Genomic DNA, 27,671 nt, shown 5'->3' on the forward strand with positions numbered 1-27,671 from the left:
GGCGCCCCGAGTGTGCGTGCCCGTGCGTGCGCGCCGCCACCTGTGGGAGGAGAGGTGCGCGCTGCGCCCGGGGCTGCCCGGCCGGCGCGGCGCGGGGGGGGCGGTTGCCATGGTGCGCAGAGCGCGGCCGCATACTAATGGGGCGGCCACCGGCGCTGCCCCTCGCCGGCCCGGCTCCCTCCTCCCGCCCCTTCAGTTCCTCGGAAGTCACCCCGGCCCGCGGCCCCGGCCGGCGACCCCCCCACACCCACTCAAAGGGCCGGAGCCCCGGGTCCCGGGACCCTCGCGTCCTCGACTTCCCTGGAGAAGGCCCAGGCCGGTGCGAAGCGGTGCGAGGGCGGAGCGAGGGCCTGGGGCGCTGCAGGGGCTGCCCGGCCTGGGCGCGGGCACCGAACGGGCACGGCAGCTGGGAGCGCAGGTGCTGCCTTGGAATGGGGGTGGCTGTCCTGGGAGGGTGGGAAATAAAGGGGAAACTTAACCCTCTTGTTGCCAGAGAGCCCATCAATCTGCCGTCCCCGGGCTAGGCTGGCGGGGCGGGGGGGGGGGGGTGCACAAGGACACTTGACCAATCCTAGTACAATCCACACCCCTCTCTCCATCTGCATCGCTCCAGTGTTGGCTTGACCTGCAGGGGAGGGGGGCAGCAGTTCCCATCACTTCAGTTCTGCCTGTAGTCTGACCGGTGATGCGGTGGTGTGCGCTGAGGACTGAGGGGAGGGGGCCAGTGGCACTGGAATGGTTAACACCCCCCCATACCTCCATCCCAGTCCCAGAGTCCCCCTTTCATACAGCCTTGACCCCCCACCCCGCTTAGCCCCGCTGTTTTAATTGGCATGGAGGGGCACGGCGGTACCCTGGGGTGGTGGGGGGGGAGAGCCAGCAGAGGGTTTGCAGGTAGAGACAGTGGGAGGGGGGCCTAATGGGGGGGGAAGCCAGGCGGTTGCCTAGCAACCCCACAGCTGTCTGTTGACCTAGAAGAAGCTGCGCTGTCTTGACACAGCTGGTGTTTACATGTAACCGAGGCTCTGGCTTAGCGCTTGCTTGGAGGAAAGCTGAGGCAGGGCCCTCGTGGCAGCCTGGTCCCGGCCCCCGGCTGTGGTGGGCTCCGTGCCTGCCTGCCCTCTTTGCTTCGGCTCCCACCTCAAGTCCAACGGGGAGAGAGTGGGAGGGCAGATCTCAGAGCTGGAGGCTTTGGAGCTGGGGAAAGTTGATGGACACACACACACACACACAACCACACACACACACACTCAACCTGAGGCCTTTAACACAGAAATGGTGGGAGACTAAGAAAGGGATGGGGGAGGGGGGTGCCCAGATTTCAACCCACACAGAGAACACCAACATTCACAGGGACACATGAACATAGAGACCCACAAAATCAAACTGACTTAGGCACACACACACACACACAATGTAGGCACAGAGAGGCCCATTGACATGATGACATCCAGACAGACACACAAACACACAGTAACACAGTAATCAAGTGATTGAAACCGAGACACACATCTTGATCGAGAGGGTGGCCGGCACTGACCATCTGACAGGGACACGCTCAAACACGACAGATATACAGAACCCCCCACGTGTTAACACCAGCAACTCTCACACGAACACAGTTATCCCAGCTAGAGTTGGCAGGTCTACGTTAGGACCCACAGACAGAGTCACCCACATGCACACAAAGAAACCCACAACTCCCCAAACCTTTATTGACCGCCCAAAGCACCCGCTGACAGAGGCAAAGACACACCCAGGAGCCCGACATGTGAAGCGGCGCAGGTCCCTGACAGACCACAGGCCCTGACATGTCCCCCCCCCCCCCCCCCCGCTCCCACACAAATACCTGCAGTACAAACACATGCCGGCCCAGGGTGTGGGCAGAGCGGAGACTCCTCCCGGCCCAGAGCCCCAAGCATCAGCGGCTGTGCCTTGGGGTCAGAGAGCCCTAGTGGCCCCAGGACCAGAGCCACATGAGCCCGTATGTCCTGTGCCGTACCCGTGAGCCTGAGCTCTAGGGAGAAAACCACCAGCTCTTTTCCTGGGAGCCCCCAGACAGAGGGAAATGACAGTGCTCCCCCCCGCAGGAGCCCCTGTCCGAAGCTCTGTCCTCTGGAATCCCTGGACAAAAGAGGCACTGTCCTGCTCAGATGAGCCCCAGTCTGATGGAGGTCATCTCTCCCTCCCAGGCAGCTCTGGACACCACAGACGGACACACACACACAGACACACACACACACACACGCGCGAGCATGTGGCAGCTCCTGGGGGGCTCTCCAGGGCCTCCTGGCAGAGGTGAGCCTGGGACCTGACTTTGGAGCCCAGGAAGCAGTGGGGGAGGGAGCGTGTGAGGAGAGACCCCGCCCCTTGCCCAGCAGCTCCTCCTCCCCCGCCAGGGCCCAAGGGGCCTGCCAGGGCCCCACAGCCCCACAGCCCCAGCAGCCCAAGCAGTGAGCAGAGGAGGAGAGCGGATATTTTTAGCTTCTCTGCCACTGACATTTCGCAGCAGGCGACCTGGGGTGAAGCTGAGTGAGTGCTGAAGGCTGGGAGCAGCCGACAGCGCCTTCCCACCCCCATGCACACGCACACACAACTGTGCACGCACACAGCCCCGTCCCTCAACACCCCAGTGCTCACATGAGGGGCACAGCTTCAGGCCCACAGTCACACGCCTAGACACACACATATCCACCTGTGCACACACTTGGTTCCCATGCCGCTTACGCCTCAGACCTCACACACCTGGACACAACATGTATGCATTCACACACCCAGATACACACACAGTTCATACCTAGAACACACTTCCCACACTTAGCCAAGTGTGCACACCTCGTTTGTCATTCATTCGAGAAGTGAGATCCGGTGACGACCGTGCGTTGGCACTAGTCTAAACACTAGGGATACTGTGAGCGGATTTGACAAAAATTCTCCAGCCCTCACAGAGTGTATGTTATGTTCCAGTGAGGCAAGTGGGAAGTTTGACAATAAACAAAAAATAAATAAGCGAAGTATTGCTTCAAGAACCACACATATAACCCAATCCCCCAAAATATACAACCACACACATGAGCAGCTCCCTAACATTCACCCCCCCACAAATACACACAACTGCACACACAACCTGTAGCCAAGAGTCACACAGACAACTCCACAGACGTACCTCACAACAGTCACCAACATGCACACGCTGCCACACGCATCCGCAGTTACATGCTTCACATATAAATACTCACGCCACTCAAACACATGACACACGGGCACAAATCGAGCCACACACACGCTGCACAGAGCTGGACGCTTTCCTTACCCACACACGCAGAACACAGCCTCCCCAGAGCTCGTAGGTGCAGGATCACACAACCCTGCCCCTCCACACACACACACACACACACACACACACATGCACACGGCCATTCCCTCAGGTAAAATTTCTCCCTCTGCCTATCACAAACATACACGTACACACATTCCCACGATCCTGCCCCGACCCGGTGAAGTCCAGGTCTGTCTGCCACACGTTCACAGGTATGCACACAGACTCCTAGCACACTCACAACTTCAAACATACCCAACTCCCATGCTCTAAAGGGGCCACGTACTCTCAGTCCATACATACCCATTCTCCCACCTACAGCCCCTCCCTCACTTCTCATGAGGTGAGTATGGTCACTGCACATCATACACGCACCCAGAACAGCCCCAAGATTCCGATCCTGCTGTCTCCAGGCCAGGCCCCAAGGGGCAGGACTCCCTCTGAGCTCACCGTTTGCCCCTGGTGCCCAGGCTAGAGGTGGAGGCGAGGAGAGTGGATGCTTCTCAGATCTCCCCCCAGTGTCCTCCTTCCACCTCTCTCCCCTCCTTCCTCTATTCTTGAGTTTCTTTCCTTCTATTTCTCCATCTCCCCAACCCACTTCCCCAGTAACCCTTGGCCCAAAACCAAATTCTCTTCTCTTCCAGGTTCTGCTGCCCTAGAGGGAAAAAAAAGAAAAAAAAAAAAAAAAAAACAAGAGTCATTGTCAAATTCTGAAGTCCTGAGAGGGAGAAAGAGATAGATGCGCCAAGGGAGGAAATGGTAGGACTGACTGGCCCATAGGCCAGCATGCAGAGCTGGGAGAAGCAGCCCTGTGTTCCTGGCTCTGCTGTGTTACCCTGGATCAATTGCTGTCCCTCTCTGGTCTCCCTTCTGCCTCTGTACAAAGAGGGAGTTGCAGGGGATGATTTCTAAGGCAATGAGATTCTCAGAGACACTGCAGTGGTTGTATAAACAGGGAGAAGGCCTGGAGCCTTGGGAGTCTGATTAGAGCAAGGAGAGCCCCCTCCTCAGAGGCTCCCCAACCAGAGCAGCCTCCTCCCCCTGCTGGGCCTGGGTTCTGAGGCCAACAGCACCCCTCTGCCCCCCAACACGTACAAACACATGTGCTCCCCTCAACCCGTCGCCATGTCCTCTGCCCTCTCTGGACCTTTGGCAGCCGGGCTTGTGTATTTGGGGCTCACATTTGGGCTCTGTGCCGGTGAGCCAGTCTATGTGTGCACTGTCTGTCTGTCTGTCTGCTTGCCAGCAACCTTCAGGCGCCAGGAGGGGAGGCAGCAGTCGGGGAGGTGGGGGTGGGGAAGGAGGTAGCGTTGACAAGTTCCAATGTCTGGCTTTCCCTCCTGGAAACCCCGAGCTGGGGCTGGCCCCCCCTTCCCTTCCTGTCTCTCTCGCTCAAGCACGTCCCTTCTAAGAGCCCCTCTCTGCAGACACCCCCAGTGGAACCAAGCCCAGATCTGCTGCCAAGAAGGCCGACATTTCTTAGACTTGCCACGTTAAAGGGGCCTGCACAGGCACGCACTCAAATCCCCCCTCCGTGTCCTCCTCCCGTGCACATGCAGGCGGCCCGAAACACACAAAGACGCGGTTGGGGACAGAGGCCACCTGCGCACACAGGAAGCAGCTCGTGGAGCGCATCGGACCCCGGGCTCCCAGACAAGCGCCGGCACAGCCGCGTCCTCCCCCGCCTCCCCCCACGCGGCTCACCAGCGACTCGGAAGCACGCACGGGCCCCAGCACACGGTGCTCACAGACACGCACGAACACAATCACACACGGGGCCTTGTTGTGCGGCCGGGCCAGCGCAAACCCACGGCGCACTGTCTCCCCGCGCGTCCCCGCCGCCGTCCCCGCCGCCACCCGGGGCAGACGCAGCGCGGCGACACAACGCCGGTGTCCGGTACACACGGCCCGAGCGCGTCGGTCCCGCGCCACAGTGGTCCCCTGCCTCGCCGTGGGTAAGCGCGCTGGTGAGGGCTGCGGGGCCCAGAGGCCCGGTGGGCCCACACCGGGCACCTCTGGACACACGCACACGCTCACGACTATGTGCAGCACTCCTCTGTGCACGCACAACCACTGTCCCTTGAGCTTCAGCTCACAGTTGCACCATCATCCTCTTGCGCACACCAACAGATTCACGGGGGCCCCAAACACACCCAGACAGGACACGCGTGAACTCAGGCACGCGTGCTGACCCTTCAGTGCACGCACAGATTCCTTGTCACCGACAGTTGGCTTCCATGTGCACACAGCGCTAGACACAGCATCTCTCGGAACACGGGCCTGTGTTCAAACCCAGAACACATGCAGCCTCTCGTGCTTACCCGGACACACGGTGAGCCCCGGTGTGCGCACGAGCCAGCACAAACACACGCGGCAGCGTCTGTGCACACGGACACAGACACAGACTCACAAATCGCCCCCACGGGCTCTTCTCTGCATACGAAAGTGTGCACGCTCCCCCGGACAGACCCAACTCTCTGAACCTCACACACAGACCCTCCAGCCCTCGGGCTCCCCACCCCAGGCTCCTGACTCCCTCCCTTGGCTGGTGAGGGTGGAGAAGGACTGGGAAGGCTGGGGGCTGGCTCAGGCCTTGTTCCCTCCCTCCGCCGGCTGGCTCGCTCCCTCCTGTCTGGCAGAGTCAGCCAACCCAGCCCCGGCTCCAGCAGCCCTGGCTGTTCTGGGCAGACTCTCGGCGGGTTGGTCTCGGCTGATGCCGCATCAGCAGCAGCAGGGGCGAGAAGGGTGCAGGCGGCTGCCAACGTGGCAGACGGCGGGCAGGGCGGCAGGAAGGAAGCTGGGCCTGTTCTGCGCCCACTCACTGGGGGAGACAAAACCAAGGGGGCTGGATGAGCAAGCGATGCAGCTGGGCAGGGGGACCTTGTGCCCAGCCTGGGCTCTGGGCCTACACTGGCCCCGGACTCAGGACTCACTGGGTGACCTTGGGCAACTTGCTCCCCCTCTCTGGTCCTGTCTCCTCCTTCAGTCAACAGTCTGGACCGGACACTTCTTTCATCTCCCAAACCTTGTATCCAGTTCAGCACAGGGAGCTCACAGGAGGGAGATGTGAGTTCACTCTGTGGCCTCACGCGGGTCCCTTCCCCTCTTCCCTCTCGGAAACTCAGCCTTTCAGTCCAACAGTAAGAATTCCTGACATCTGTACAGCTGTCACTGTTGACAAACCATTTCCATCCTACAAAGGTAGCACCGTTCTACAGATAAGAAACCTAAGGCCCAGAGACGTCGAATGATGCACCCGAGGCCACCCAGCAAGGGACAGGCAGAGCTGGCCCAGGAGCTCGCCTTAGGAGTTTGCCTCTAGAAACAATGCTGCTCCCATCTTTCAGTCACCCCATGCCCCCACCGGTATCTGGGCTGGCCCCCCTGAGGCCCCCCACCGCCCAGCTCTGGGCCCCACCAGAGCCACCTGGTTCTGCCCTGGGGAGTGAGGGTTCAAAGGCCAGACAGGCCTCCTACCAGCATTCCGGCTGCCACTGGGAACACAGCTGTCAGCAGGGCCAAGCGAGCCAAGAGCCGCCTCCCAAGCAGACCCACAGAACTGGTACATTGTCAACTCAAAAACGGAGCTGCTGTGGGATCCTGGGCAAGCCACAGTCCTCTCTGGGCCCTAGTCTCTTCATCTGGCCACAGTCGATTGGACTAGATGAGCTCCAAGGGCCCTTTCAGCTTGGACAGTTGCCTAGGGAGGGACCAAGGAGAAACACGGTGGGGAGAGGGAGCTGTACCGAGGTCCCCGGGAGGCCAAGGGGGTGCCTCAGGTGTCTGGACCCAAGGATCTGGCCTCTGCCTCACTTGTAGGCTGGGGTCACATCTGGGTCCTCTCTGAAGTCCCACTCGGAGAGTGTTTGCAAGATGGATGCATGGATGGACAGACAAGTGGACAAACAAAGGTATGAAGGACAGAAGGAACAGAGGCCCTCACCAGTGTTCTAGGGGGCGTAGCACCCCCTGAGGAGGAAAGAGGACAAAAGACAGAGGGAGGCTCTCCTCCTACCTACCTCCTTTGTTTATTCCACAAACCTCTCTAGAAGGTCACTCTGCCCCACCCTACAGGGCAGTCTGTGGGGAAGACAAATCTGGGGCAGTTAGAGGAGGGTGGTGAAGGCTGAGGGATCAGTCCTGAGGCCTGTGGAGGAGGCTCCCAGCTCATCTGTGAGGGTGAAGAAAGGGCTCTGGGAGGAGTCGAGGTATTGAGCCCAGGCTTCCGGGAGAAGTCGGAGTAAGCCTGGGGAAGTGCACGTGCTCGAACATGCGTCTGCGTGGGGGCGATTACCATCCCATTTTGCGGATGGGGAAATCAATTGTCAAAAGTAGAGGGACAGAGCCAGGCGTACATCCAGCCCTGCCCGACTGCAAAGCCAGTGTTTTTTGTGCTATGCCACGCTGCCTCCCGAAGGAGTGAATTGCTAATGGTGGCATTTCAGATTTCAGATGTAGTGACAGCAAACTAGGGAAGAGGTTCTGGACAGATGGTTTCCAATCGGGTCCCTGCCTCGGGCTAGCAGAGCAGAGGGTTGTCAGGGCAAGCGAAGCGCCCTCGCCTCCATTCCTCTTGTGTGTGGGATGCAAGCAGGTCCCTCCCCACACACTCTCCTCACCATCCCCCTCCAGCCCTTTGGCCCTGCCTGGGTGACCTGCATGAGCTCAGCTTCCCAGCAGCCCTGCGGAGGAGTCAGCCAGGGCTCTGCCCTCTCACTGCTTGGCACTGCCAAGGGAGGTGGGGCCGGGGAGGGGAGGGGGGGAGCTTCCCCGCCACCAGACCTCTGGTCCTATCCCCCAACTCAGGCGGCCCTGGGGTTTGCTGCAGAGGCCCAGGCTGGGACAGGTGGAATGGGGCTGGGACACGCTGGTCAGGCCTGTCCCCGTTGCTGCAGCCTTGTTGAGCTGCCATTAACAAGTGGCCGGAGGTTGCCGTGTCTCCATGGAGACCAGACAGTCAGTGCGGCTCCGGGGTGAGGGCCGTGATTAGTGAGTGTCAGCTTTGCCAGCTCGGCTCTTCCCACCGCCCGCTGCTGGGCTCAGAGACAACAGGCCTGGCCCGGGGAGGGGGGGGGGAACTCCCAAGCCCAGGCCCAGGTGCTGTGTCTTTGTCTCCCCCAGTGGCTCCTCAATTCCCCCTGCCTTCCCTCCCAATCAATCTTCCACACAGCCCCCAGGGGGGAGCCTTCTAAAACACAAGCTGAATCCTGACATGGCCTTCCTGAAGAACTTTCCATGGCTCCCCAGTCCCTCGAGGCCAAGAGTCAAATTCCTTATTGTGGCATTCAAGGCCTTCACTCATTCATTTCTGCATTCGTTCACTCATTCATACAACAAATCTGTTTCTGCGCATCTACTGTGGGCCAGGGAGACTGCCAGGTATACATGGTCAGTAACACCAGCAAGATCCCTGCCATCCCGAAACTTCCAATCTAGGGAGGAAGATACACTATAGACAAAATCCAAATCAATAGATACCTGATTACAATCATGGCAAGGGCTGGGAGGAAATGGGAGAGGATGTGTTGGCAGAGATTAATTTATAGGGGGCCGGCCTACCTAAGGTGGTCAGCGTAGCTTCCCTGAGAGGGCAGCAGACATTGACGGTGATCCACCAGTGGGGAGACAGGGAGGAAGAGCTTTCCAGGGAAGAGACTGGGCCAGGGCCCCAGTCTCTTGCCCTGGCCTGCTCCTCCCCCTTCTCCCCCCACCCCCATGTTCCCCCCCCTTTTTTTTAAGATTATTTTTTATTTATCTGAGAGAGAGCGAGAGAGAGAGAGAGTATGAGTGGGGTGGGGAGGAGCAGAGGGAGAGGGAGAAGCAGACTCCCCGCTGAACAGGGAGCCCGATGCGGTGTTCTATCCCAGGACCCCGGGATCATGACCTGAGCTGAAGGCAGACGCTTAACCACTTAACCGACTGAGCCACCCAGGGGCCCCCTACCCATGTTTCCTATCTTGGTTAAAGCATCAGGCTTATTCAAGGGAGAGACCTGTGAGTTATGGGAAACTCTCTCCCCAACCCTCACCCCCGCCCCCACCATGCTCACCTCTCATCAATCCCCTGTCCTGTCAATTCTACCATGTACCACCGTCTTCTCTCTCCTCATTGCTACTTCGGACCCTATCATTTTCACCCCAATCACACCTGCCCCCTAAGGAGCCCATCCATTCCCTCACTAGTTCCTCGGTCCATCTGATCATGCACTGAGCGCCCCCTATGTGCTGGGTGCTAGGCTGGGCCTTGTGCACGCACCGGTAAGCAGGACAACACAGTCTCTGAGTCTAGTGCAGGAGACGGGCAAGTCCACAGGAGGAGTAGGAGGACCTAATCTGGAACAGGGGTGCCTAGGAGAGCTTTCCAAGAGAAAGTGTGGCTAAACGGAGACCTGAGGGAGGGTGAGGAATTTGCCGCAGAAAGAGAGGGGGAAGGTATCCCACGCGGAGGAAAGAGCATGTGGGCAGGCCACGTGGGCAGGGAGAAGTAAAAGAGTCAGAGTCTCATCTGCAGGCTGCTGGGGGCCACTGGGGGGCTTTAACCCATGGGGGCGCACCCTCAGATCTGCTCCCCGGCATCCATTTCACTCCACACTTCAGCTAGAATCATCTTTCTACAATTGGCACAACCGTGTCCCTTCCCAGCTCTTAAAATTGTGCTCTGTCCCCAGTCTTTTAAAGTCCAAACCCTGGGCAGCAAGTCACTGGGGAGGCCCTCGAAACCGCCTTGTCAGCCTCATTTCCTATCGCTCCTCCTCCAGCCAGACTCTGCTCAGCCACACCCGAACAGGTCACATCCTTTCATGGCTCCGGGCCTTTGTCCCTGTGGTGCTCGCCTCCCCCACTTCTCCAGGTGAAGTCTTGGCGCTTCTGGGCCCAACACAGATGGGCCTCCTCCAAAAAACCTCTCCTAACCCCTGTCCCCAACCAGAGTAAGTTTCTCCTCTATGCCCCCATTACACTTAATTACAGAGAGCTAAGATTCAGTGGATGCTTTTTCCTCTCTGCTAGGCTTTATAGAAGTATTTCATGTTCATGATATTCTTTACAAAAGTATCTTCATTATTTTTTAAGATTTTATTTATTTATTTGACAGAGACAGTGAGAGAGGGAACACAAGCAGGGGGAGTGGGAGAGGGAGAAGCAGGCTTCCTGCCAAGCAGGGAGCCCGATGCAGGGCTCGATCCCAGGACCCTGGGACCATGACCTGAGCCGAAGGCAGACGTTTAACAACTGAGCCACCCAGGCGCCTCTCTTTATGAAAGTATCTTATCATCAGCCCCATTTTACTCGTGTGAACTGGGGCTCAGAAACTTGAAGGGACTAACCTAGTTTCCAAAGGTACCAAGCAACAGAGCAGGGACTCAACCCCAGGCAGTTGGCTGCCACAGCTCGTGCTTAATCCCTAGGCTACCTCACCCTCTAATAAGGTTTTCTAGCAATGTATGTGCTTCCCTTAGCAGACTAGCAGCACTTGGAGGTCAGCGTCCAAGTCCAATTCATCTAGGCTCCCCAGGGTCCAGCATATGGCCCCACATACAGGAGCGGGTACAAATGTGTGTAGAGTGAATAAATAACTTTAGCTAGAAGGCTACTAGAGGGTTGTGCTCTGGGCTCACAGACAGCTTTCTTTCCTTTTTTTTTTTAAAGATTTATTTATTGGGGCGCTTGGGTGGCTCAGTCGTTAAGCGTCTGCCTTCAGCTCCCGTCATGATCCTGGGGTCCTGGGATCTAGCCCCGCATTGGGCTCCCTGCTCTGCGGGAAGCCTGCTTCTCCCTCTCCCTCTGACCCTGCTTGTGTTCCCTCTCTCGCTGTCTCTCTCTGTCAAATAAATAAATAAAATCTTAAAAAAAAAAAAAGGTTAAAAAAAAGATTTATTTATTTATTTTGGAGAGAGAGAAAGGACAGTGGGGGAGGGACAGAGGAAGAGGGAGAGAATCTCAAGCAGATTCCCTGCTGAGATCATGACCCAAGCCAAAACCAAGAGTCAGACATTCAACCCACTGAGCCACCAGGCTCCCCCCCCAGACAGCTTTCTGAGGGTGGATTAAACCCTCCCATCCTGAGTGGGTCTGGTCATCATTCTGGGACAGACACCATGCCCAGTCCAGCACCTAGCTCCTGGCCCAAAGCCAACAAGGGTCTGCTGGTGACCTTGGGATTCCCATTCCTTAGTGAGCAGCCCCTTCGGAATCAGACAGATCCAGCTCTGAATCACAGCTCTGCCCTTACGTATAGCTGTGTTACCCCAAACAAATGACTTTACCTCTCTGAGTCTCCGTTCCTTCATCCTCAAAATGGGCTCAGTAGTGCCTGCTTTTAAGTGTTGGTTGTGAAGATAATGAATGGCAGCCATTCTTACTATTCCCCACGTGTCTACTACGTGCTGTATTGGGCTTTGTCGTTTATCCTGGAGTAGTGTGACCCTTAAGCCAGGCAACCAGGGAGGCAGGAGCCCCTGCATTTCAGAGAGCCTACTCTGGCCCTCTTCTGCTGTGCCCTTCCCCGTGGAGCGAGGAGTTAGAGAGGCCAAGAGGCCACACCCACCTCTACCCACTTCTAGACCATCTCTGGGTTCCCAGGTCCTATAATCCCTTGAGCTAGCTTCCCGGGGCCTGGATGGGTCCTTGCCTAATCCAAACCTCACTGCCAGGGTAGATTTCCAGGCTTGAGGGGTGGCCGAGGAACAGCTAGTTGCTGGGAGTGGGTGAATAGACCTTGAACTTGCTGGGGGTGGGGCATGGAGGGGATGGGAGAGAAGAAGATGGGAGAGAGGAAGCCCCTTATGGGTCTCATAAGGGACCAGCTTGCCCTTACTGATCTTTACAAATGCCCCAAGAGGAAGGAATTATTAGTGCCATTTTAGAGAAGAAGAAACTGAGGCCCAGACTGGAGGAATGACTCCAAAGCCTATTCATTTTCTTGCCTCTGAGGCGGCATGCTTTACGTCTCTCATCTCATTTCATCCTCACGACAACCCTCTGACAAAGCAATATTGGCATCCCACGTTCCAGATGAGGAAACCGAGGCACAGAAGGGTTAAGGGACTTGTCTGGGGTCACACAGCTCATAGTGGCAGAGCTGGGAGTTGAATCTTGGCAGTCCTGCTCTTAACTTTAAGCTCTGCTATCTATTACCATTACCAGAGTTATAATTCTGTTCCTTAACTTGGCTGGCAACCACTCTGCCTCAGTCATCTGTCTGAGCAATGGGAGACGGTAAAAATGCATCCCCCCCCCCAACCCAAGGCTATAAAGCCAGGAAGAGTCAGAAATGTGATCCAGGCTGAAGGAGGGCCATGTGGCAGTTGCTGGGGGAGTGTGGCTTACCTCCGCTCCTCACCCCCTGCCCTGCAGGCCCAGGATAGCTGGGCAGGGCCCTGGGGGGCCGCTCAGAGAGAGGCCCCTCTGGCTTGGGCTCATGACTGTGCCCTCCCTCCCAACCTGTGGCCTGAGAAGATGGTGCTTTCTCATGGCCAGAGGCAGAGGCGTCAGCTCCCCTCCTTCCTCTCCAAGGCCCAGCTGTGGGGCAGCCTCCCAAGCTCCCACCAGCCCCGCCTCTTCTACTCCCTGGCCAAGTTGCTGCTCTGTGGTCACCTGGACCCAATTTCCTCCTTCCTGCCTCCTCCCATCTCTGGGAAGCACCCCTGGGCTGCCCTGCCAATTTCCAAAGTCTTCTCCCCCAGGAAGCCTTCTCTGTCCTCCCCCCACCCCCACCCCCAGGTCTCCTACCCCTCCTTGGAACAAGCCAGCTAGCTCCTCTCCCTTCAGCCCCACACATAGAGAATCATTTGGACCATCAGCCCATTTTCCATTTGGTTCCTGGCTGAACATTGGGTCCCCCTGGCCAGACTGTGAGTTCTCTTCCCCAAGGCAGTTATCGCATCGTGGGCTCCACGCCCCCCCCCCCCAGTGCCAGGTAGGGAGGAACCCAGAGCCCGAGTGGCCCATGCTCTAGGAACTGAACCTTGGTGCTCAGAGGCCGAAGCCAGCATCATTGTTAAGCTCTTGAGATCTAAGCACCCCTCCTTTTAGGTGAAGAAACCCTGAAGGTGCAGGGAGGAGAAGGGACTTGCCCAAGGTCACCCAGAGGCCAGGCCAGTACTCAAACCCAGGTCCTCTGGTTCGCAGGTACAGATTTCTGACACTCGACCTAGAGCAAATTTCTAATCCTCCCAGGTCCTCATTTTCAGGCAGGAGACCAAAATAGTCCCCAACAATGTATTATCAGAACCTGCGGGGTAAATTCTGCCTCACATGCCAGATCTGGAAAAGCCCCAAATCCAACCTCCCCTCCATCTACTCCCATTTCACAAATAAGCAAACTGATACCACAAAAGCAGAAGGGACCTCCTCAAGGTCACACCAAGCGGGAACTAGAGCTAAGACTGGATTCCGTGTCTAGTTCTTTGAAGAAAAATTAAGCATCATCGACTAATCCATTCATCTAACAAAGGGTTTTTTTCTGTGGGTTTGTGTGTGTTTGTTTTTGTTTTTTGAGATCCTAATAATGCCAGGCTCTATGCTGGTTGCTAAGAATATAAGGGTAAAAAAGACTGTCCGAGCTGGTAGGGATATGAGGGGGCTCCTGGGCAGGAAATGTGCTGCATCTTGATCTGGGTACAAGTTACATGGTGTGTTCAGTTTGTGAAAATTCATTGAGCTGTACATTTGGGTATGTGCACTCGTCTGAATGTATATTTCAATCAAAAAAAGTTTTTTTAAAGATAGTCACAAGCATTGAGCTTCCAGAGCTACAATATAGTAGAGGAGGTGAGATGTTAACTAATTACACCAATAATTGATTAATTACAATTGTGACAAGTGGTACAACAGAAGTAGAGGGTGCTAAGGGCTGTGGAGTAGCCCTTAGGTCACGTGGGGTGGTCAGGGAAGGCTTCTCAAAGGAAGTGAGGGATAAGCTGAACTGTACAGAATGAGCAGGAATTTAGAGAGTAGGAATGAGTCTCAACCCCTACCTTACACGGCCCGAAAATTAATTCAAGATGGGGCACCTGGCTGGCTCAGCGGTAGAGCGTGCGACTCTTGATCTCGGGGCTGTGAGTTGGAGCCCACACTGGGCGTAGAGCTTAGTTAAAAAAATAATAATTCAAGATGAATCATGAACCTAAATGTGAAAGCTAACACTATAAAGCTTCTAGAAGAAGATGTATGGGAGTATCTCCATGATCTTGGGATAGGCAAAAATTTCTTAGGCATCAAAACCACTAAACATAAAACAGAATTGTCAGGGGATGGGGAAAAAGCATTCAAAAGAGAGAAAACAATGTGTTGAAGGCCCAGTGGAAAGAAGGGGCAAGGTATATTAGAAGAACTGAGAAAAGGCCAGAAGAAGCGAAGGCAGGGGGAGGGTGAAGTGTGAGAGAATCCAAGAGGAGGTAGGGGTCTGACAAGCCAGGGCATTATAGGCTGGGTTAGGAACTGGGAGTTTATCCTGAGAGTACTAGGCAGTCAGAGAAGGGTTTTTTTTTTTTTTTTTTTTAAAGATTTTATTTATTTATTTGAGACAGAGAGAATGAGAGACAGAGAGCATGAGAGGGAGGAGGGTCAGAGGGAGAAGCAGACTCCCCGCCGAGCAGGGAGCCCGATGCGGGACTCGATCCCGGGACTCCAGGACCATGACCTGAGCCGAAGGCAGTCGCTTAACCAACTGAGCCACCCAGGCGCCCCAGAGAAGGGTTTTTAAGTTTCTTTTCTTTCCTTTTTTTTTTTTTAAAGATTTTATTTATTTATTTGAGACAGAATGAGAGAGAGAGAGAGCACATGAGCGGGGGGGAGGGTCAGAGGGAGAAGCAGACTCCCTGCTGAGCAGGAAGCCCGATGCGGGACTCGATCCCGGGACTCCAGGATCACGACCCGAGCCGAAGGCAGTCGCTTAACCGACTGAGCCACTCAGGCGCCTGGTTTTTAAGTTTCTTTTTTCTTTTTAAATTCAAGTCATCTCTACACCCAATGTGGGGCTCAAACTCACGACCCCGAGATCCAGAGTCTCATGTTCTTTCGACTAAGCCAGCCCGGGGCGTCCCAAGAGAAGGGTTTTGGCAGGAGCAGCAATTGAAGCAAAGTTAGGGATAATGTGACCTTCACCTGGGTTTGCAAAATCAAGTACTACCTTCTTTGATGTGCCCAGGACTGCAAGGCATGGCCTGTGCACAACCACGAATAAAAGGACACACCCCCCTTCTCTCTGCTCAGCAACCAGACAAAGCCAGGCTTGGATTTTTGCTTCCTTGCAAATCAAGATGTAGCTTTACAACTTGAAAAGTCACTTAATCCAGGTGTTGCAGGCGGACACTTGGGCTGCGAGGCCCTGTCGTGCCAGGCCCATCCCTGGTCTTAGAGGAGCTGGAGTCAGCCAGCTCCCACCCACGCCCCAGCTCTTGCTATAGCCCCACCTCACCCCTGCTCAGCACCTGGACCTACTCACCTCCTCTCCCTTCTCTCCTCCCTTGGAGAGGAGACTAAAAGGTCTCACCAGGAAGAGCCCAGAGGTCGGGAGTTTCCTTCATCCCCTCCCACTCCCACACACACCAGTATACCCAGCACCAGGGCCCAGCAGAGTCCAGCTGTCTCACCACTCAGGCCTTCTCCTTGCAAAGTGCTCACTGAGGCGCTGAAAGTGGTGACTCCATTCAATTCAACCAACATTTACTGAGCACCTGCTGCGAGCCAGGCAGGTGCTTGAGTAAGAGGGTATTATTCCTCCTCTCCAGGAATTCTTGGGGTGATGGGAGAAAGAGAGAGCAAAATATACAAGTGCCTTATAGAGGAGCAAAGTGCAAGTGAGTATAGAAAGTGAGACTGACTTCACCTGCGGAACAGGGTGTGAATAACAAGGAAAATTTCCTCTAAGAGGTGACATTTGAGCTGGGTCCTAAAGAATAAGTAAAACCGACAGTAAGAAATGCTCTTCGTGACAGTGGAGAGTATAAGAATTATAGTGACCACTGGGGATGTCAGATACTGTGCTCAGCACCTTCTGTATTCATTTACTCCTTACAATGACTCTGTGTAGTAGGTATTAGAATTATGCCCATTTTCTGGATGCAGTAACTCAAGGGCTAGAGAGGGGAACTGATTTGTTTACAAACTTTCACGGCTGCACGTGGCAGAACCAAGACTTGAACCTAGGTCTCTCTGCTTCCATGCTCCTAACTTCTACTACATAGAGCGGCTTGGGCAAAGGACACGTGGAGGAGGGGGGCAGGGGGTGAGACTGGAGGGGTGGAGGCAGGGCTTAATGGCAGAAGCCTTGATGAGGAGTATGGGCTTTATCCAGAGAGCCGTGGGGCCATGGAAGTTTCATTAGTCAAGGAGGGAGTAAAGAGGGATAACACTCACACTCAGCCTTCTATACAGAGGGCCCACATTGAAGGAGTTAGAGACAGAGAAACCTGTGCAAAAGTTGCTACAAAAATCCAAGAAATGGGCGGCTGGCTGGCTCAGTCAGTAGCGCAGGTGACTCTTGTTCTCGGGGTCATGAGTTCAATCTCCACATTGGGTATAGAGCTTACTTTAAAAAAATCCAAGGGGCACCTGGGCGGCTGAGTCATTGGGCGTCTGCCTTCAGCTCCAGTCATGATCCCGGGGTCCTGGGATCGAGCCCCACATCGGGCTCCTTGCTCAGCGGGAAGCCTGCTTCTCCCTCTCCCACTCCCTTGTGTTCCCTTCTCTCACTGTCTCTCTCTCTCTGTCAAATAAATAAATAAAATATTTTAAAAAATAAAAATAAAAATAAAAAAATCCAAGAAAGAGATGAGGGTTGAGGGATGGAGAAGAGGAGGTGCACTGGGGAGAAACCAAGCAGAACTTGGGGATGAAATGGAAGGATTAGTCAAAGATGACATCCGGGGTTTCAGGCCCATGTGTGCACTCCAGAGGGAAGTCCAATAATTGGTCTTTCACAATTTATTGGGCACCCCGTCCGCCAACCATGGCTCAGCTCCACACTTAGCACTCACTTCTGGAAGGTGCTTTATTCTTCTCCAAAATGCGTATTCATCACCTGTTTGTGTATTCATTCACCCAGGATACATGGAGCACCTACTGTATGCCGGATGTTCTGGGAGCTGGGGATAAGCAGGGAATAGGCTAAACCTGACTTATTCGTGGAGAAATGGTTACAGCCTGGGGTCTGGATTTGAATCCTGGTTCTGCAATTCCTTGGTGCTCAGTCCTGGCCAAGCCTCCAGCTGGCTGTGACCTCAGGTAAGTCACTGAACCTCTCGTTGTCTCAGTTTGCTCATCTGTAAGATGGGGGAACTGACAGTATCTGCCACAGGGACTCAGTGGGTACATGTAGAGTCTCTGGTACTGGGTAAGCATTCGGTGACAGCTGTTCCTGGAGTTCACATTTTAGCGGAGACAGGTCCAATCACACAATTAATTATTTGATTACAACAGTGATAAATACCCTGAAGGAGCAGTGCAGTCTGGAGGTGAGGGAAGGCTCCCTTGAGCGAGGGACGGTCCTGCTGAGCGAAACTGAGTGAGTTGGGGCCGGCCAGGTGAAGCACGAGGGAAGGAGGGAGGGTCAGGGGAGGCACAGGGGAGGCACAGGGGTGTCTGATTAGGCAGAGCCTCAGGCTGAAGGAGGTGCGGAGAGGTCCATGTTTCTGTGACTTTACCTCTTTGGAACCCCCACACGATGCTGAGAAGTAGGTCGGGCGGATGCTCTGCTCCCATTTTCTAGAAAGGGCACAAAGGTCCAGAGAGGAACGGCGACTCGGCTGGTCAGTAACCAAGCCTCCTGGTTGATGCTCTGCCCCCACTGATCCAGGGAGCTGGAGAGGCCAGGCCTGAGAAGAGGCCTTTGTCCCCGTGCCCACTGGGGTGGCAGCAGCAGGGGCTGAGGCTGCAGCGGCCAGAGCTGCATTCCTTCCCCTGCCGGCAGAGCAAGTCCAGGCTCATGGCAGGGGCCCGAACGTTCTTTTTTGTCTTAAAAAAAAAAAAAAAAAGAAAAGCACTTTAGTCAACATTAAGTCTTGACTTCAAAGGACATAGCTCCCAACTCTCTCCCCTAACCCTGGGTCTCTCCAACTCCCTGGGGTAAGCCCCCAGGCAGCCAAGTTTCTGGGAAAGGGAATGAGGCCTGGACTTGGAGTCCAAAGACTTTGTGGTGAGCCCTGGCTCAGCCTCCAGCTTGCTGTGTGACCTCGGGTAGGTCAGCAGCCCTCTCTGGGCCTGAGTGTCCCCAGCCAAACAGGGAAGGGAGGGTTGGATGACATCAGGTGGGGTGGGGAGTCCAGCAACCGGCTCCAGCCAGCTGCAGCAGCTTTGCTGCCCTTCAAGTCTGAGGCACTGGGGCCTCGGGGGTCCGGAAGCTGGGGACAGGCAGCCTTTCATCTCTGCTGGCCCAGGGTCGCTGCAGGTTGGCAGGCCCCACATCCCGAGATCGCGTTTCAGGCTGGAAGGGGCCTTCCTGTGACCTCAGCCGGCCAGCCCTGCCCCTGCCCCCCTCCTCCCCATTCTCACCAGAGGGAAGCAGGCAGCATCCCGCCCAAGGTCACCGACCAGCAAGTGGCTGTCCTTCGGCCTGCCCTTCCCTCCCACCCGAGCCAGCACTGCCCCCCCCTGTCCCCCCCCCCCCCAGCCTCCCACAGTAAAGCCTCAGGTCTCCTGGGCCATTAGGAATCTGCCAGGCGAGGCGTGGTCTTCTTCCTCTCTCTTGTTTCTTGGCTTGTTTTCCCGGTTCTCCAACAACCGCCTCCTGCAAAAGCCTCCGGGTGCGTGTACAGGAACATTCTTCTTTAAAAAAAAAAAAGAGAAAGAGAGATGCAGCCACAGTTGGGGTAAAAAAGCAACCAACTCCTTAATCCTTCCCTGTAACCTCTGGCTCCTCAGCTGGGAAGGAAGGCCCCGCTGGGCAGAGGCTGACGCTTGTCCCCTACCCCCTTCTCACCCCCTCCTCACCCGTCTCAGCTCTCTTTCAGGGTTTGGCCTGACTTCTGGAGCCCCGAGGAGACAGGCTGCAGGGTTCAGCAGGGCTGGGAAAGCATGGGGGGCGCTGAAAGGATTGGCTGGGTCTCTGCCCCTCTGCCCACTTGGCCGCCTTCTCAGGAGGTTACAAGAGGAGGATTTTTCACCCCTCACCCATTGCCTCTACGCCCGTTTTCATTCCTTTCTTCTTCTGTTCCAGGAATCACTGGCCTCTTGACGGCAAGGAGCCTGAATGCCATCTCCCACCGCAGTGCTTCATTGTCCAGCACCGGGCTTGGCTCTTCCTGCGGGGCTCACGCTTCCACACTCCGAGCCTTTGTCCAGCCGGACCCCACCGTCCCACTGTCAGGTGGCGCTCGGTGTCCCTGCCACGTCTTGCTCTGCCCACCGAGCCCTTAATTATCTGTTGCAGCCCCAGCACCTGGGTCAGTGCTTGAAACGTAGTAGGTACATAGTGTCTCTGGAATGAATGGATTCAAACCAGAAATAGGTCTCTAGAAACATTCAGAGTGAGCTCGCAAGAGGGACATTGGATTATGGTGCATCCCAGTTAAAGCCCAACACTGCCTCCCTGGCTCCCTGAGAATCCAGTCCGATTCTCTATTGCCACCTCTTCCCACTTGCCGCTCTCATCAGAGGATTTCCTTTTTCCCCAAAGTGCCATCTTTTCTCTTGCCTCTGGGCCTTTGCATGTGAAATTCCCTCTGCTTTCCACACCCTTCTCCACCTCTCACCTGGATGACTCCCTCTGGCCTGTCACCCTGTCAGATTACCCAGCCAGCAGAGCGACCACGTGTTTAGGGCACCAGCAAAGCAGGAATACTAAAAAATATATATATGTATATAATTTTTTTAAATATTATTTTATTTATTTATTTATCAGAGAAAGAGTATGAGGAGGGGAAGGGGCAGGGGGACAAGCAGACTCTCCGCTGAGCAGGGAGCCCCGCCCCTGCTATGTGGGGCTCGATCCCAGGACCCTGAGATCATGACCTAAGCCAAAGGCAGATGTTTAACCGACTGAGCCACCCAGGTGCCCCAAAATATTATTTTAAAAAACTAATCTGAGGGGCGCCTGGGTGGCTCAGTTGGTTAAGCGACTGCCTTCGGCTCAGGTCATGATCCTGGAGTCCCGGGATCAAGTCCCGCATCGGGCTCCCTGCTCTGCAGGGAGTCTGCTTCTCCCTCTGACCCTCCTCCCTCTCATTCTCTCTGTCTCAAATAAATAAATAAAATCTTAAAAAAAAAAAAAACTAATTTGAGGGGCACCTGGGTGGCTCAGAGGGTTAAGCGTCTGCCTTCGGCTCAGGTCATGATCTCCAGGTCCTGGGATTGAGCCCCATGTCAGGCTCCCAGCTCAGCAGGGAGTCTGCTTCTCCCTCTCCCTCTGCCTCTCCCCCTGCTTGTGTTCTGTCTCTGTCTCTCTCTCAAATGAATAAATAAAATCTTTAAAATAAAATAAAAAACTAATTTGATGTTTGATAATTTAAAAAAACATTGAAATAGTACTCATGAGAAAAATTAGAACTTTATTGGGGTTCCTCTTATTTTAGAGTTAGCATTGTTTTTGTGTTGAATTCATACATGGGCTGGAGTGGCAGTAGGTGACATCATCTGGCTCTGCTCTTTGAGGCTCAGCCTAGACATCAGCTATCCCCCCAGGAAGACTTCACTGACCCCTTGACAGGGTTAGGTCTCTTTTTGGTAGTCTCAAAGGCCTTCTGGAATTTTCTTAATATGGATATTTTTGCCTTACTTGTTGCTTTCTATCCCCCCACACCAAGTATGGAAGCATCTTCAGGGCCCAGTTAGAATCTTTCCACCTCTATACCTGCAGCATATACATACAGGTCCTGGCATAGAACTGACCCCAGCTATGTTATTCTCTAGCTTTTATCCAGTCCCCTTTGCAGGGTCTGCACTATACGTCATATTCTTTTTTTTTTTTTTTAAGATTTTATTTATTTATTTGACAGAGAGAGTGCAAAAGCAGGGGGAGTGGCAGGCAGAGGGACAGGGAGAAGCAGGCTCCCCGCTGAGCAAGGAGCCCAATACAGGGCTCCATCCCAGGACCCTGGGATCATGGCCTGAGCTGAAGGCAGACGCTTAACGACTGAGCCACCCAGGTGCCTCTTACATGTCATAGTCTATGTTCTTATTTTATAACCCTATCTGAGAAACTCATACTCACCCTTCAAGGCCCCACTCAAATGACCCATCCTCTATGAACCTGCCCAGTCCCTCAGTTGCATCAGGTTGAGTGTAAGCTTTTGTGAGCTCACAGCTCCTGCTGCAATTGGTGTCTCCCTCTTTTATTGTAATTTTTATGTATGTAGGGGCGCCTGGGTGGCTCAGTCAGTAAAGCGTCTGCCTTCGGCTCAGGTCGTGATCCCAGGGTCCTGGGATCGAGCCCCGCATCTGCTCCCTGCTCAGCGAGGAGCCTGCTTCTCCCTCTCCCTCTGCCACTCCCCCTGCTTGTGCTCTCTCTCTCTCTCTCAAATAAATAAATTTTTAAAAACCTTAAAATTTTTTTTATGTATGTATTTTCTCCCTCACCAGATTGGGAGCTGCTGAAAAACAGAGACTCAGTGGATGTAGTGCCCTGCATTGGCCTGGCCAGACGAGAGAGCAGTATATGGTCTTTAAATGAACAGCCTGGAAGATGTCACAAAGGAGGGAAAATTCAGGCAAGATTTTGCATGTGGGAGAAGAATAACATGTACTCACTGGAGGCATAGAGTCAGTGCACATAAAAACAAATCACAGCAACAATACTCCTGACAACTAGTATTGAGCACAGCGTAGTATGGTGGGTAAGAATGGAGATGAAGCTCTGCCTCTTACTGGTTGTGTGACCTTGGACAAGGTATACCATCGCTCTGTGCCTCAGTTTCCTCATTTGTCAAAAGGGGAGAGTAAAGGTACCCACCTTACCGGGAACTCAATGGGCTAATATCTGCAAGGTGCTGAGAGCTGTGTTGGGCACGCACGGGCGCTTGTGTTTGCTCCATCGCCAAGCACCTTGGGTGTGCCAGGCACTTCCATCTGGCACCCCACTTAGCCCTCACAGCAGCCTGAGAGGCAGGGCTCTTGTGTCCTTTTACCAAGAAATGAGTTGTGTGGGGGCCAAAGGTTCTTGCTAATGCCATTCACTGGATAGGGGACAGGAATGGGATTTGAACCCACGTCTCTCTGGCCTGCCGCCCACCCATGTTCCTTGACTGTGGCACCTGCCTGCAGGATGAGGGGGAGGAAGAGAAGATGCCCCAGTGGGAAGGCAGGGAGGCTTTCCGGAGATGGGGCCTCCGGAGCAGAGCGGCAGGCGTTTTTCTAGAGCTTTCATTTCTGTCTCCCTCTTCTGAGCAGGTGAAAAACCCCATAGAGGGCCCTTCACGGAGTGCTCCCCCTTGTCCTCCCCCTCCTGATGCTGCCTCATCCCCCCACGCTGGGAGGGGGGAGGTCAGGCATGCAGCGTGGGAGATGCAGGGGAGGGGAGTGAGGAGGTAGGGGAGCATCATTCCAGATCCTTTCCCTCTGGCACCCCCCTTTCCCCATCACAGGCGCTCCGGGAGGAGAGAGCATTCCAGGTGGAAGGAATGGCAAATGCAAAGGCTGTGGATTAAGGATGTGGAGGCGGGGAAAGCCTGCGAGCTTGGCTGGAACTGAGGTTCAGGGCCCCCTGGGATTGCTCAGTGGAGAAGAACTTGTTTGACGAGAGGGAGGGAGGGAGGGAGAGAGAGAGAGAGAGAGAGAGAGAGATACGCAGTGGACCCAGCAAGAGCTGAGGATGCTAGAGGTAGGGTAGTGGCTGCAGACTATTCTGGGCTCTGAACACAGTGGTCTCCATCCTCTTCCCCTCAACCAGGGCTGGTGAAGAGGGGTCACTGTGATTCTTCATGGTCCCTGTGCTTTGTTTCTTCCCCTAGAATCCCTTAACACACTGGGCTCTGCCAACTCTGTACCGGGAATTGGTTCATGGCTTTTTATGCATTCCCTCAATGTGTTTTTCTCCCCAGCTCAAGATCAGTATTATTCACTCCATTTTATAGAGGAGAAAACTGAGGCTCAGCCAGGTTTTATAACTTGCTTAAGGTCACACAGAGGGTAACAGGCAGATCCTGGACTCAAACCCAAGACTTTTTCTGCAGATGGCAATTTTGCCGGCTATACTGGTTCAGGCTGCTTTCCCCAGGGTGTTTGCCATCCCCATGGCAACAATGAGAGGCCCTCCTGTGCTGACAGCACTTCATAGTTTATGCAGGCCTTATTTTTTCGGCTCCTCACAACAGCCCTGTAGGCAGAGCTGCTATCATCCCTATTTCATAGATAAGGAAACTGAGGCTCAGACGGGGGTGTGACTTGGCCAAGACTGTTGGGACTCAAACCCAGTTCTGGTGACTCTAAATGTCTTTTTGCTTTCCCTTGCAGAGGAAGAGGGTCTGTTCCCTGCTCTAATCTGCCCCTTAGGGCAGGGAACAAACAGGCAAGGGTTACTTTTCAGAATTGGTGGGAAAGAGACGGGTTTGGTCTTCAGAGCCTGGGACTCGGCTACTGGCAGTGGATAATTTCATCCCACCAGGTGATAACTCTGACTGCTTGGGTAGAAGAGGGAGGGCTTACCCTCAAGAGTATTAAGTCCACTCGTGCTCAGAGGCTGGGTTCGAATTCCAGCTGTGCTGCTTGCTGACTGGGTGGCCTTAGGCAAGTCATTTAACCTCTTCGTGCTTCCTTTGTCTCATTTGTAAAATGATGGTAATGACAGGACCTCACTCATAGGACTACTCGGAGGATTTATGAGTTAATGTATGGACAGCACTTAGCATGTGTTTGACACATAGGAAATGCTCAGTGTTAGCGCTTATTAATATCACTATTAAAGTGTTCGGCACCATCCCCTCAGAAAGCATCTTGTCGATGTCCGTAAAAGGAGAAACTATGGCTCCTGTTGCCAGACAACCTTCAAGCAAAGCTCCAGAGTCGTACCTAGGACAGGTGGTAATGCGTATATCGACAATAATAATTATTATTAAATTACTAGTAAAGTTACTGTTAGAGTCAATGACAATACTATTAAAGTTAACATTCAACAGCTGCTTACTATGTGCCAATCACCCGTGCTAAGTGCTTTGCATCTATTATCTCATTTAACTTTCACAGTTCTGGGAGATAAAAACAATTATGATTCCCGTTTTACGGATAAGGAAACTGAGGCTAAGAGAGGTGAAGTCACTTGCTCAAGGTCACACTGCTAGAAGTGCTATAGCTGTGATCTGAATCCAGGCTTGCCTGGCTTCAAAGTCGTCCAAAACAATTAAGGTCAGATGACAACTTGCCCAGTGTACAGACGCTCGCATCAGCTCTCTCCCAAACTTATCTGATGGATCTGCTGCCTCAGGCTCACCTCCCTCCATGCTGGGAAGACCGAGCACCTTTTATGGAGTGCCTTCCATGTGCCAGAACACTTTAGACATGTTCCACATTGAATCCTCACCCTCACCCTATGACACTTTATCATTATCCCCATTTCTTAGAAAAGGAGATGAGGCATAGAGAGGTGTGGTGACGGGTCAAGGTCACAACAGTCTGAGGTGAGATGGCAGAGTGAGGATTCAAACCCTGGGTTGGCCTCAAAGCTTGCATTCAGGGCCTACCAGAAAAGTACACAGACCCTTGGAAATGAGCCTCACTTTCAAAGCCAGGTTCCCTCCCCTGTTAACACCTCATTTGTTTAGGCACCCCCGCATGAGCTCTGCCCTCCCTCCCCATTGCCACTTATCCCAATTGGCCTGAATGCCTTCCACACCCTTTCTCTTGGCCTGCAACATTTCTTCCAAACACCTGCTGCCTAGTTAACCCCCATTCACCAACTCACCCTGAGATATCACCTCTTCAGGGAGCCTCCTCTGGCCGCACCCCATCCTGACATTCACTCTCATAATAAACACCTTGTACTTTGCCTTCTTGTTCGCTATCATAGTTTCTAACTCTATTTCGTCTGGTTATTTGTTTTATGACTTACTTCCTCGCTAAACTCTAAGCTCCATGAGGGTCTGTTTTGCCCACCATTGTACTGCACCACTGGCAGGCTGCCTATCCATAGTCAGTGCTTAATTTTTTTTTTTTTTTTTAAGTAAACCCTACACCCAACATGGGTTTTGAACTCACTGACTCTGAGATCGAGTCGTATGTTCTACTGACTGAGCCAGCCAGGTGCCCTGGTGCTTAATAATTTTTTATTGAATAGATGAATCCATGAATGAATAGATAGCTACCAGGTACTTTACACACATGACTCATTAATTCCACAATTAACTCATTGAATCCTCCCAGCTGCCCTGTTGTCCCCATTTTATTTTTAAATTTTTTAAAAAGATTTATTTATTTATTTATTTGACAGAGACACAGAGATAGAGGGGACACAAGCAGAGGGAGTAGGAGAGGGAGAAGCAGGCTTCCCACTGAGCAGGGAGCCGGATGCGGGGCTCTATCCCAGGACTCTGGGATCATGACCTGAGCTGAAGGCAGACGCTTAACGACTGAGCCACACAGGTGCTCCTATTTTTGATTTTTTAATTTTTATTTTTTTAGCAGTGATGTGGACATATATATTTTTAGCACTGATGTGGATGTATATATATCTTAAGATTTTATTTATTTGACAGAGAGAGAGCACAAGCAGGGGGAGCCTCAGGCAGAGGGAGAGGGAGAAGCAGGCTTCCCTCTGAGCAGGGAGCCCGATGTGGGGCTCGATCCCAGGACCCCGGGATCATGACCTGAGCTGAAGGCAGACGCTTAATGACTGAGCCACCCAGGCGCCCCTGTCCCCATTTTAGAGAAGACATAGGTGAGGCTCAGAGAGCTAGAAAGTGGTGGAGGTTGGATTCAATTTCAGGTCAGGCTGACCCAAAGCCACTGACTTCTGCACAGCACCTGCTGCCTCCCAGCACCCAATGGCCACAGTCACGATTTAAATAGTCACTGGTTGTCAGACCACACGTCCCAGTTTGAGCCTGGAGGTCACGGACTCAGCCAGCACTGAGGCTCTTTCAGCACCACGCACTTGGTGGTCTCTGCCCTTCTGAAGTCTTTTCGGCTGCTCCGCCTCCCGCTCCCCTCTTGGCCTCCTTCCTTTCCAGAGAAGGAAAAGGACTAGGAATTACAGCCAAGGCAGCCCTTCTGGGAAAAACAATCCTGCAATGAAAAGAGCCCTGTTCTGAGAGCAGACAGACCTGGATTTAAGTCTTGGCATGGAGGCTGCCCTGCTGAGGGCCCACAATGGTGTCACTGCCCCTCTCTGTCCTTGTTTGGGATTCTGTCTGGGTTGCTGACCACCTGTCATCCTCTACTCACCTCCTGATTCCTAGGGCCCTAGAAACATCTGGGGCCTATGGTGACCAGAAGGAGGGGAACTGGCCTGGCACTCTCGAGACACTCCCTGGAATGCTAAAGGGTTGGTGGAGGAACGTCTTTCTCAGGGGACACCAGGCCTGAAAGGAGAAATACAGAAATGGAAGACAAAAGGTACAAGTTTGAGTCCTAGGGTTGTTTCAAATTCCCTGGGTGACCCAGGGTAAGTCCTGGAGTTTTCCATTTTCTCTCCTGCAAAACGAGGACAATATCCGCCTTACAGAGTTGATCTAGAGAACTAAATGAGAGATTTTCGCTAACTTGTGAATCTGTCATATGGTATCCAGCTGCAGCCTTTTATAATCAACAAGACGCACATATACCCAACTCAGGCGTGCAGCCTCAACAAACGCGCCCGGACATGAGGCAGACATGACTGCTCCTATTTTGCAGAAGGACAAAACTGAGACCCAGATAAGTTCAGGAAGTCGTCTGAGGTCGCAGAATGAGGCGGCGGCTGACCACGGTCTCGGCTCACCTGACCCTTGCCTGTCAGAACCAGCTCCCAGTCCCAGGACCCCAGACCTCGCCCCGGAAGACCCATTCAGCGGCTCACTGGAGCCTATGACTCACTCTCCCCACCCTACTTTCGGTCGGGCCCGAGACCCCGAGAGGAGAGGCAAAACTATCTGCAACTTGAGGGGTGTCCAGAGAAAGTTCATGGTTTTGGCCCCTTCCTTCCACCAAAAATCCTGGTTCTTTGAACTCTAACAAGAAGAATCCATCTTTCAATACACTTTGTACGAGGTTTTACGCTTTCTTAGGTGGGATTTTCCTACCTTGAATTTAGGAGTTGACTCAGTTTAATCTCCACCCCCACTTCACTTGGTTTGCCCTCCCGCTGTTTACTCCGATTGCGGAAGTAGCTCGGGTGGAGCTCCCCAGTCGGTATCCTTGAGTACGTCTTTTGCGTAGCTATTTAACTGGCACTCCACTCAGGCCAATGGGATGCCCGAAAGCCCCAGGAGGGTGGGGCAGAGAGCCAATCA

At 53.8% G+C, this 27,671-nt stretch overlaps 2 long non-coding RNA genes across 2 annotated transcripts; one reads left to right on the forward strand and one right to left on the reverse strand.

Annotated features, from left to right (window-relative positions):
- The first annotated feature begins 17,253 nt into the window (after positions 1-17,253).
- On the forward strand, positions 17,254-23,760 carry LOC123859901 (uncharacterized). Its single transcript, XR_006794613.3, has 3 exons — positions 17,254-17,544; positions 19,475-19,700; positions 21,835-23,760. It is a non-coding gene; the product is annotated as an uncharacterized LOC123859901 (long non-coding RNA).
- LOC135364209 (uncharacterized) lies at positions 18,934-27,663 on the reverse strand. Its single transcript, XR_010411040.1, has 3 exons — positions 27,462-27,663; positions 26,626-26,762; positions 18,934-19,083 (listed from the first exon to the last, which is right to left on the reverse strand). It is a non-coding gene; the product is annotated as an uncharacterized LOC135364209 (long non-coding RNA).
- Positions 27,664-27,671: the final 8 nt, after the last annotated feature.

Source organism: Mirounga angustirostris, unplaced genomic scaffold (assembly GCF_029215605.1).
Source record: "Mirounga angustirostris isolate CCGP_5_RB_7025 unplaced genomic scaffold, mMirAng1.0.hap1 SCAF_4, whole genome shotgun sequence".
Taxonomy (NCBI): domain Eukaryota; kingdom Metazoa; phylum Chordata; class Mammalia; order Carnivora; family Phocidae; genus Mirounga; species Mirounga angustirostris.